This window comes from Equus asinus, chromosome 1 (genome assembly GCF_041296235.1).
Source record: "Equus asinus isolate D_3611 breed Donkey chromosome 1, EquAss-T2T_v2, whole genome shotgun sequence".
NCBI lineage: Eukaryota > Metazoa > Chordata > Mammalia > Perissodactyla > Equidae > Equus > Equus asinus.
Window position 1 is genome coordinate 137726389 of NC_091790.1, and position 12004 is coordinate 137738392.

Below are 12004 nucleotides of genomic sequence, written 5' to 3' on the forward strand. Positions count from 1 at the left end.
CAAGCCACGCTGAGGCAGCGTCCCACATGCCACAACTAGAAGGACCCACAGTGAAGAATATACAACTATGTACCAGGGAGATTTGGGGAGAGAAAGGAAAAAATAAAATCTTTAAAAAAAAAATAAAATAAATAAATAAATAAATAAACAAATAAATAAATAAAAGTTTGGATAGTTTAAAAAAGTATCCAGAGAAAGAACACTTTTGGGAGACAATTCTCCACGGGCCTTGGCATTTCTGTGAAACATCACTCAAGCAAAGGCACCAACAGCCTTTGTTCTGCACTATCTTTTCAAGGATATTTGTGTAGTGATAGTGAAGAGCCTTGACAAAGAGAGATAGTGTGTCTTCTTGGAGTGTAGGGCAGGTTACTACCAGTATAATAAAGTTAATGTTTCCTTCCAGGGCAAATGTCAGGCAGGTTTGCTTGCAGCCCATTGTAAAAGATTTGGGTTCCCTGTGCTCGGTGTTCTTCAGTTGTGACACATCCACCTGGCTTGCTGTACTTTGCCCTCATGGGACTTGCAGACAAGGGGACCAGAAGCAAACATTAAGCTTCTATTGCTTGCCATGTGGTGAATAATAAAGTCCTTTGTCTCTAACGTTGAAGTCACACATCTACTGCCAGTGTCTATTAAACTGTGGCATTCTAATGTCTTAGCTTTAAAGCAGAGAAAATTTCAGACCCTTCACAGTTCTAGACAAACATTTCGAAGAAGAATTCATATCAGAATGAAGCTGCATCATTTCTGTATTCCTGTCTTTCAAGTTGCCTAGCAACAAGTTGGTCATCATTGATCTGACAATCTGCAGTAATGAAAGACGATGCTGTGTAGAAAAGTGTGATTGAACTATATGCTTCTAGATGACAGAGATTGTCTAACTCATCTCTATATGTTCTTTACCACCTAGCCCAATATAGACTGCATGTTCCATGATTTTATGCTTAACAAATTATTAAATGAAAAAATTAACTATAAAAATGACTGCTGGGATATATATGGAATTGTAAGTGAGATAGTTTTAAACTTGTATCATAGGTACTTTTCCTCAGAATCATTCTGTTTCTTCAGGTTCACTTAACTGTAAATAATAGAGATCCACTCAAGGAAGCTGGAGAGACAGGGACAAACATTGAGAAATGAGAGTGGGAAAGGTAAACAGCTCGCTGAAACTGGAGCTGGAAGGTGGCTCTCTATTTAAGGTGGCTTTAGAGATCTCAGGAGCGGAAATGGGTGACTTCCTCGGGGGCTTCACCACTAATCTGGCTCATTCCTATTCTACATGTTTGTCCTTTCAGATCTGCTATTAATTGGCAATTTTTTTTAACTTGCTATTCTAATTCCTTAGAATTAGAATTCTCAGAAATTCTTAGCAGTAGGTACATGCGCAAAATTAATGGCGGACCATCACCTTGCATCTCCGGTGCAACAGTTGTCATAGCCTTATTTATAGCAAAACATTGGAAATTAACCAAATGTCTAAAAATAGTGGATTGGTTAAAGTAGATATGGCACATCCATATGATGGATTGCAATGCAGTTATTAAAAGCATTCTCAGAGAGTACTTAATAATATGGGAAAATATTAATAACTACAGACTAAAACAAGTAGATTACAATGAAGGCACGTCTCTTGCAGGAGATAGGTTTCAAAATCAGCACATGATAAAAAAAACCTTCTATAGTTAACATTACCCTTGAAAATCTCCAGGTTGGACACCAAATACCATAATTTCAACATAGTATTTCTTTTTAGTATTAGAATAACTAACTTTCTGTGATTGAGCATCAAAGCAGTTGGCTTGAGTTTTGACCATGTTGTAGAAAGAATATGCATTTTTACTGTTAAAATCACAGTCACTGTTGCCAGAGGCTCATTGAGATTGACTGAGGAAACAGCAAATTCCTATTCCCCATCTCCTGATTATTCCAAGGCATAAACTCATGAACAAAATGAAGGGGAAATTTTAAAAATCTATTTAAATTATTCTCTTCCTCACATAAGCAGAGTAAAATTCATGTAAGTTAATTGTGTGTAGTGATTGATCTGTATAAATCATTATATACGATATAAGTCCAAGTTTGTTTGAAATTTTTCATTTTATAGGGATACACATAAAAAATTCAGAAAGGTATGCAAAAATTTCAATAGCCATCCTCTCTGATGAGATTATGGGTGTCAGGTTTTTTCTTTTATCTTTGTGGATTTTTCAAAAAATTTTAAGTGAACATTTATTACTTCCATTATCAGAAAAAAATACTGATTATTTTTAAATGGCATTCACAAAACATAGACGATATCTTTAAAAGTAAGTCTTATTTTATTACAAATGCTTATCAATATATAGTTTTGGGTGTGCAACTTCTGTACCAAAAGAACAAGCACTTGGTTAAACTATCGCTAAACACGACAGAAACATGAGTACACGTCTATAATGCAGGAAGTTTCAGTCAACAGAATTCTATTAGTCCATCGGTAAAGCATTGAACAGCACGTGGAAACAGCCTTATATTGAACCAGACGTTAAATGTACTTGTCAAAAGAATAAAAAAGGTTCTGTCTAGATATGGATTATATAAATATACATACAGAATCTGCAGTAAATTACCTCAGGAGCTGCCTGCAGAGCTTCCACAAATTCCTACCCTTTAGGCGCTTCCCTAAATATCATTAAAATACCTATTACAGCAATACTTTGCTTCATTCATAAAAGATGCATAGACGCGTTCATGTAATAAAGGAAATTTCTCACTGAAACACATATATCACTCTAGTAAGTCTGTTTTAGTGATTGAAAAAAATAAATGTCTCACATGAGAAGGATTTAAAAGACAGGTCAGTTAAATTAGTTCTTCGATTATGTAAAATTACTGGTGGTTGATCCATTGTGTCAGATGCAAAATGAGATCAAACTGTAAGAGCAAGTTTTAAATTCTCGGCATTAAACTGAATTAATAAATTGAGCAAAGGCACGGTTCAAGTAGGATTGAAAGGTTCTGCTAAAACCAGACTGTTTAGATCCATTAGCAACAGGGCTACAAAGAAGGAATATCTTATCAGAAAGCAGTGTAGGCTGTGGAAAATTAATAGAGAGTGCTAGACCCAGTCTCGGTGTACAATTACAGGGAAGGGATTAGGAAGTGAGGGGAAGGTAATTAAGTCGAAAGAACAGCCGGAAAGAACTGAAAAGTGAAAGATCAGATGGTCTAAGGTTGAGCCCCTCACCATCTGTTGGCAATCATCAAAATTTATTTGATCTTATTGTGTGTTTACTTTGTAAAAGGAAAAAAAATAAAACCTCATTCTAGTGAATGAATAGGTGAGATACGAGGCGAATGCCCATTATAACACAGCTCATTATCACATCAAGTGAAATCATTCCCATTGCAACATAACAAAAACAATTAATGCAATCTAATTGTTCCGTCTTTGTCCATGTCCCTGACATCAGCTTCATGAATAGGTTCTTATGTTTTCCTGGACTTTGTGATTTAGTTGGAGGGCTTTGGCCGTAATTTTACTGTCATTGTTTATTGTATGTCTGTCCATACAATTGTAAATTGTAAATCTCTTGTAAATTTCTAAGTGACTGCATGTATCCATTAGGAAAGTAGGTCAACCGGCCACTTACGTTTCCCCTTCTAATCAGCCTCAGCACCTGCGATTTCAATATCAGTTAAGGGTGTTACTATCTACTCAGTTATGTAAAGAAGAAAACTCACTTCTTCCCTCTGCTTTACGTCTGGCCCCCAGATTCACTCAACTACCAAATCCTGCTAACTGTTCTTCCTACATGCTTTACCTTTTAAATATTTTGGTGCTTCTTCCCCTCCTTTTCACCTGTACCACAGCTTTTCAGGCTTTCATGGTCTTTCACCTTAACTGCTTCCTGCCTCTTTTCCCGTCCCCCCTCAAATCCATCTTCCATCATACAGGGAAAATACAAATCTGACCTTTCAATCCCCTGTTAAAAGATTTCTGTTTCCACAGCACTTAACAGGATAAAGTCAAAAGGCTGCTGTGTGGTATACGAAACTCTTACCCACAGTGTCCCCTGACAATTTCCTCTCTCTAGCTCTTCTTTCCCATCTCACAGTTTATACCCTTCAGCAAAACCACAGTGAGTAATTTATAAAGCAACTACCAATAAATAATTAAGCAATTTTTATTATAATCAACTCATGACATGCCTCGGGGATGAGTATTTTCATTCATTCTTGAGGCCTGTGCCATGCATTACTATTTTAAAATTAGCTGCTTGGGTAGAGTGCTAGCCTTGCAAGTAAGGCGGAACAGACTAAACAGCCAGCTGTCACCCAGGAGCATCTGTGCAAAAGGTCTCCACATGGCTCAGCAAGACTAGCAGATATATCACTGTATGTCTGGACACATATTAGTTTTGCCCACCAGTCAGCCAGTGTGCAGCTACACAGGAGATCTGTATATTTTCCTTTATTAAAAAATGATTGAGACAGTGTCATTTTTTGTCTAGCATCATCTTTCATGTACCTAGCGACACTCTTTTAATATGATGGATATTTGAAAGCTTTATCAGAAAAGGCTGGTTGCCTCAGATCAAGGATTTTATCTAATTTAGTTCTGAAGTTGCTTAAGGCAAATAAGTTGATGTCAGGTTTTTAATTTTAAAGCTACATTCGCATTGCAGATAGACTATTTAACAGTTCACATAATCAATAAAATTACTGCTGAAGCCAAGGATGTGTTAATGAGATACTCTAATATCTGAGTAAGTGGTTTCCTTCTGAAAAGTTGAATCATGTTGACTTGCCTGTTTGTTTGTTAATCACAAGAAATCATCTTCTTTTGATGAAAAAACAGCTAAATGTTTCCACAAGTAGTTGACTCCTTGCACATGACATTAGTTTCCTCTTCGGGACTAACATATCCTGATAAGTGGAAATACTCTACCCCACTCTCCCCACCCTCCCACCATAGAAATGAATGTGCAGATCCAAATTTGTGTAAACTGGTTTAACATGCTAATTCATTACTTGCCAAATGCCAGTGAAGAAATATTTTTAAATGTCTTGAGTATTCTACATACCTACAAATGGGATGACATGAATACTGAACTAATAAAAAGTGAAAACTGCATTTTTAAAATATTTTCTTTTCAGAAAGAAAAGATGAGAGTTTCCACTTTTTATTAGACAGCACAGTTTTATACTATATATTTTTAACAGCTTTATTGAGGTATAATCAGCACCAAGTAAACTGCACATATTTAAAATATAAAACTTGATGTATATATTTGATATATATATACAGACTTTATTGTTTCTTGTTGAAAAAGTTAAAATGAATAAAGAAGAAAACTATCAACTAGATCCATAGTATTATAAATAATCACAATTAAAACTTTAGAACATGCCCTTCCAAGTTTTTAAAAATCTGTTTATATACATGTATGAATAAAATAGATACATGCTTCTACTTCTATCAAATTGTCAACAAACTGCATCTACTGCACATACTTTTCCCTCTTTATAACTAAAGTCTTCATGAACATTTTTCCATGTCATTAAATATCTTCCTAAAGATGATTCTTAATATATATAATGCATATTTATGTTTATCAGTAGTAAAATAATTATAAAATGAATGATGAAGAAAATAATCACCTATAACCATAGAAATGACCATACAAATAACCACTATCACAACTCTGAAATAATTTTAATCTACATATATGAATTACAAATAGAGAGCAGCGTATATACACGCACACTTTTATTTTTAGTAAAATAATAATCAAACTACATGTATTATTTTATACCCTAATTTTAAAGGAATTTTAATGAGCATTTTATACGTTTGCAATGTTTCATTTTCAAAAAGTTAAAAAATACAGAAATGAATGAAGAAGGAAATTATCATCAATAACTCTGGTAATACAAATAGTCACTATTAAAACTTTCGAGTAATATCCTTCTGGAGAGAGAGAGAGATAAATCTGGATTATTATTTAAACTCTATTTGTAATCTGAATTTGATATGAACATTTTTCTATGTTATTGAATATCTTTTAAAGAAATAATTTTAAATAACAGAATAGTTCTATACTACAAAGTACTTTTGACAACATTGAGTGTAATAAATTTTTTAAAATATTGTCAATTGTATAGCTGAATTTTTCATCTTAAAAAAATGTGCAATCCTTTGATTAGTAATAAGATGAAACTTTCTTTTTCAAATGCTCATAGACTTTTTAAAAAATGTCTTACTTATTTTGTCAGTTGTCTATGTACAAGTATTTTTCCCAGTTTATCATTTGCTTTTATGGCAATATTCATACACAGAAGTTTTCAACATTTTCCTTTACAATTTTTTCCTTTGCTTTTATGCTAAACCTAAATATTTATTTATATGTTTTTAATTTGTTTCATTTTATATTTTTAATTTTTCACATCTGGAATTTATTTGGCAAATGATGTGAGGTAACCAAGCATCCTTGCACGTGAATTTGAAATGGCATCTTTATCACATAATAAATTCTTCTGTATGCATTTGAATTTAAAATTTGTGCCAGTGGAGTGATGAAAGCTGCAGTTCAATCTCCGCGCCTTTGCTCCTTTTGTGTGTGTCTAGTTTAATGTGGCACTGATTTAGGGCGGTGCTTTTTTTAACACCCCATAAAGTCCTGTTATTGAAGACTTACATTTTGATCCATATACACACATATAGTTATTTTTCCTCTTCAGATTTATATTTTCTTTTAAAGCAATACAAGCTTTCTGTGGACAAAAAAAAGAATGTGACTAAATAAAGGTGTAAAGAAGCAACAAAAATTATTTTGCTCCCTCTTAATCTTAGTATTCAACAGCAACCGCTGACCGCGCTTTGGCATATTTAATTCCATGATTTTTTTTCACTTCCCCCCTTTGTCGAGGCTACAAGACAGGTAAATAAAGGTTTTTAAGTGATTTCATAATGATGACTTTTTAATTTTTCCAATGGAGCTCTAAATTGTTTCATAGCAATGAAATTTGTTGTTTTTCTAATGAAGTCTGAAATTTTAAAGAACCTAAACGTACAAACTCATACTCTGGAAACAGAAAACAAATATGTTTTCTTAAATTACTCATTAAAATGGAAATTCTCTATTTCACCAGCGGGTGGCAATCTCAACATATACACGACCTGGTATTTTCAATAGGACTGTTTCATGCAAAGAAGAAAACTATCTAAAATGTCTGACAACCGTAACTCCAGCAGCTGTTTGTTGCCCTTTAGTTGTTGTCATTAAAAAAAGAAAAGGAGAAACCTGCAGGAATAATCACAAGTGAGAACATTGCACAAAATGGAACAAAATTACCTTGGCTTAATGTGGGCTCGGTGAAAATAAAAGCTTTGTGTTAAAATATCATTCCTCGTGTTCTTCCAAAGATCACAGTGTTTTAAATATTTCCAGATAGGACTAAGAGTTTACATCAAACAAATATCCTACGACTACATGAATTACAACTATTGCTAAAAAACAAAACAAAATGAAAGTAATGGAGAATGTAATTGTGATGGGAAAACAGCAAATGTGAATTATCAGCAAAACATCAAAACACGTAGCTTAGCCACCACTAGAGTTACAGGCAGTGGGGCCGGTAGAAGGCTTGCGAGGGCAGGAGAATCCACACAGGGAAGTACTTGCAAATAGCAGTCTGAAATTGCACTTATCTCTGATTTTAGAAACAAAAATGAACATAAAATCAAAGTAATTGGTTTTTTAAGAGTGAAATTCAATAATCCCAAACATCAGATCATGAAAGAAAGCAGTTCTTGGCACTTTCACTGATAGTTTTGATCTACATATTTATATACTCAGTCTCCAAATCAAACATACTATAAATATGGCAATTTCTTTTATTTTGTAGAGAAATCACACTCTTTTTTTTTCAGGGATAGATTCGCCCTGAGCTAACATCTGTTGCCAATCATCCTCTCTTTTTTCCCTCCCCAAAGCCCCAGTGTGTGGTTGTATATTCTAGCTGTAAGTCCTTCTAGTTCTTCTATGTGAGCCGTGGCCACAGCATGGCAACTAACAGACAAGTGGTGTGGTTCCATGACTGGGAAACAAACCTGGGCTGCCAAAGCGAAAGTGCCAAACTTTAGCCACTAGGGCATGAGGGCTGGCTCACCATACTCTTTTTTGCACTGGTAACTCAAAATAAACTAAATAGCAAAATTACCTGAGAGAGAGAGGGCAAAATTACCTGAGAGAGAGAGGGAATCTTTGAAGTGTGAGGCAGGCTAAAATTGAGAGGAGTCTTAGCAGCAAAGTTGTAGAGTTTTTCTTCAAAACAACTGCATGCGCTGAGACAGATGGGGCTTTGAATCCTCTCTGTCCAACCCAGTCCTCTCTTACCGGCCATGAATCCTAGTCCCTTGGTTATCTGCAATTTTAATTCCAATTTCCCACCTGTTTCTATTCCACAGCTCTGGAACTTCCTAAGCCCAGGGGAGCAGGGCATAGCAAGAGTTTGACTCAGGATTCAGCAGTATTGAGACCCTCTGGCAAAGTGGTAGGCACTCCCTCAAGCTCATAAAGACTGAGGAGCCTCTAGGGACAACTATTTGGGGGAAAACAAAATGGTCAGGGGACCGGGCCGGTGGCACAGCAGTTAAGTGCACATGTTCCGCTTCGTTGGCCTGGGGTTCACTGGTTCGGATCCCGGGTGCAGACACGGCACCACTTGGCGGGCCATGCTGTGGTAGGCATCCCACACATAAAGTAGAGGAAGATGGGCCTGGATGTTAGCTCAGGGTCAGTCTTCCTCAGCAAAAATGAGGAGGATTGGTGGTAAATGTTAGCTCAGGGCTAATCTTCCTAAAAAAAAAAAAAAAAAAAAACGAGGACAATAAAGCTGACCTAGGAACAAAGCCACAGTAGCTGCAAGAGTAAGGATTCTAAAGTGTGGTGCGTCTGGATGGTAACTACCCTCAGTCCAGGCTCCGGGACTCATATTAAAGCTTGACTGTATCTAGAAATCTAAAAACTGCAAACCTCTCCAACAGCACCTACCACCAAAGAAAGAGACATTCTCATCCCCTGTAGCATCCAGTCTTTTCAACCATTTCTCCTGCTTTTCAGACCATCCTTGACCTGCTTCTTGTTGTCAATGTCGTTCTCACAGTGTAGATTCCCATATTCAAACTCAATATTCTAGCACTAAGGAATAAAGCAGGGTTTCTATAAGCTGGACAGTTTTTTTCCATTAACAGAACACAAGATTCCTTTAGCTTTTTTGGTATTGACCTAGAGCTTTGAGTAAATATTTATCATTTACTGTTTAATATGAGCAGCACTAAAATGGGAAGTTCTCCCTCTTAAACCCTATGTGAGCCACATTCAGCAATCTGAGGGGGATTAAAATCACCTCAACAGGTGATGATAGATGAATTAACCCATGATCAAGTGCCAGAACGAGCACTGCAGATTCCAAGAGCGTTAGTAGTTGACAGTCAAGGAGTAGCTACGGCAGACAGACAGGACTTAACAGCTAACATTTATTGCTTATTCGGTGCCGGGCTCTGACCCATGCTCTCTTAGTAGCATGATCTCATTTAATCCTCACATCAACCCTGTGAGTTAGATGCTATTATTATCTCCATTTTAGAAGTGAGGGAACTGAGGCTTAGAGATGTTCAATAGTTTATCCAAAAGGACACATTAGGAATTGGAAAGATCTGGTTCTTGAACCTAGACAGCCTGACTCCGTTCTGCGACGCATTCTCCCTACACAGCTGTGGCATCATCAGTTTCTCAGTCATGCCCAAAAAATCAGAGGTGTCTCATTTAGCTTAGTTCATGGTGGCTGCTTTCTGATCTTCAGGGACTCACACTTCCAGGCTCCCTTTTTTATGTGAAACCAGGTAAGCTGGCCATAATGAAACAGTCTGAAGCTTTGTCACATCTGAGTCCACTGCATTCCTGAGGATCCAGCCCACGTTGGCAGGCTAGGGCTCCGTGAAAATGAGCAGCATGAACATCAAAATAACCCATAATGGAAGATTTATGAAAAGAGCTGATATTTCGATCCATTTTTGATTTGGGAATAGCAACACAGATAATTCAAAACTGTTTACGTCTTTTCACTCAAATAATAAGCTAGACAGAATGCATATTGTGTGCAAGGTGCTGCAATAGATGCTATGCTTATTTACTGCGGGGCTTTGGGAGATGTTTATGGATCTTTAGAAACAGATATACTGCTTACGATTTTTCACTGTGACTTAAGATTTTTATTCTAAGCACACAAGGCTATCGTGAGCAAGGTGAGTATGGAAAGTACTATATACCATCAAAGGGAAATACACCAAAAGGACAAAAACCTCTCCCCAAAATTAGTTGAGACTGTGTACATTAATTGAAAGCCAATAACTCTAGATCTATCATGATCTTATTCACAGCCTCAAGAGGACAGTGCTCTGAATAATGATAAAGTAGAAAGAGTTCCTTCTACACTAATAAAATATTTGGTCTTTCCATACTGTTCTGAGAGCGGGAGCAAATCAAAAACTTTGTCAACAAACATGAATAATTCCTATTAGACTAATGAAAAGTGAAAAAAAGCTACCAAGAAAAAGTAGTTTTATGTCCTTTGTTAAACAACTTAAACATTTACCTAGACAAGTACGTACTATATTTAAGGGGACAAATTCTGCCTCAAAAGGAACCAGCTGGCCATGAAATATAATCTCTTTAGCTGGATGGAGGATAAACAAAGTTTAGTCCTTCGTGCAGAGCATGCAATGAAGATAGAAAGCACACTGCTTGGGATTTGTCCAGAGCAGGTGTCAGCAGCCTCTGTGAGACGGCTGCCAAGTCTTTATTTATTCATTCTCTCATGAGCTGGAGGAGGGAAGGATTCTAGGAGCATCTTCAGGTCACTCACACACACATGCCCAGAAGGGGATGCGCTCTGAGGCGGCTAGGTTAAATCTATACACTGAACAACACCTGGTTTGTGTTAGCCACTCCACCGAAAATGTGGAGGAAGGACACCTCCCCCAAAGAAGCTCCCTTTCCACAGTTGCAGGGACTGCTCCTAGGGCTTCTTTAGAGTCCTCCAGCATTTCCTTTTATCATGCACATACTCTTAAGATAGACCACACCTTACATTTATTACTGCAAAAGCCTTAGTGAAACTGAAAGACAGATAATCCTGGAGCATAGTTACAATCTTATGACCCGAGGGAAGAACAAATCAGTTCTGCGGTTTATCTGGTCCCACGGTGTGAGTGTGGGGGCAGAGTGGCAGGGAAAAGCGAAGAGAGTTGTTGGTTAAAAAAGGAAGTAGCTCCTGATTTTCTTGCTGTTCCATTGTTATCCGTTTAAGATCTCAGAAGAAGGTGTAATACATCAGCTCTGAGGCTAGAATACCATTCTATAAGCACATTTTACATGTATTTATGCTACCAAATGGCTCAGTAAACAGGAAAAATTGGGTTCTGACCAGCAGCAGCACTCCGTATCCAGGATTTATGGGAACAACAAACAATACAGTTTGGTTTACCCTTAGTTTTCTAGCAAACAGAATTTTTTTACTACTGTTCCCTACTCACCAGAACTAAGTGGAGCAATGTAATTATTAAAGCTTTCCGGGTCATCATAATAAATAAAAAGAGTCTAAGGTGCACTTGGATCAATTAAGGAAACATTTACTTTTTCTATTTTACTCCCATATATTTCTTTCCTTTCTTTTTTTTTCAGTTTGATCCTAAATAAATTTTCCTTAGTCTATATATAAGAATAGAATTATTATGTAAGATTGATGACAGAAGACTAATTAGAGACCTTTAAAAATTTTTATAAATTAATAAATTCTGTAATCAAATAGAAACACAGCCACCTTCAGACTCTCTACAGTTGGGAGTTTTCAGCCTGTTCTCTCTGTATCTTCCATATCCAATCATATCTTTAAAACATTTTGTGGTTGTTCTTGACTACCCAGTATCCGTCTCCTGATTCTTTAAGTTAAATTA

The 12004-nt window shown here is 36.5% G+C and overlaps 1 long non-coding RNA gene across 2 annotated transcripts in view; it reads right to left on the minus strand.

Moving 5' to 3' along the window:
* Positions 1-5300: 5300 nt before the first annotated feature.
* LOC123288050 (uncharacterized) overlaps positions 5301-12004 on the minus strand; it is a 37461-nt gene continuing 30757 nt past the window's right edge. For both annotated transcript variants that reach the window (XR_011499659.1, XR_011499626.1), the window contains one exon: positions 5301-6759. This is a non-coding gene — a long non-coding RNA (uncharacterized lncRNA). The remainder of the gene's footprint in view (positions 6760-12004) is intronic.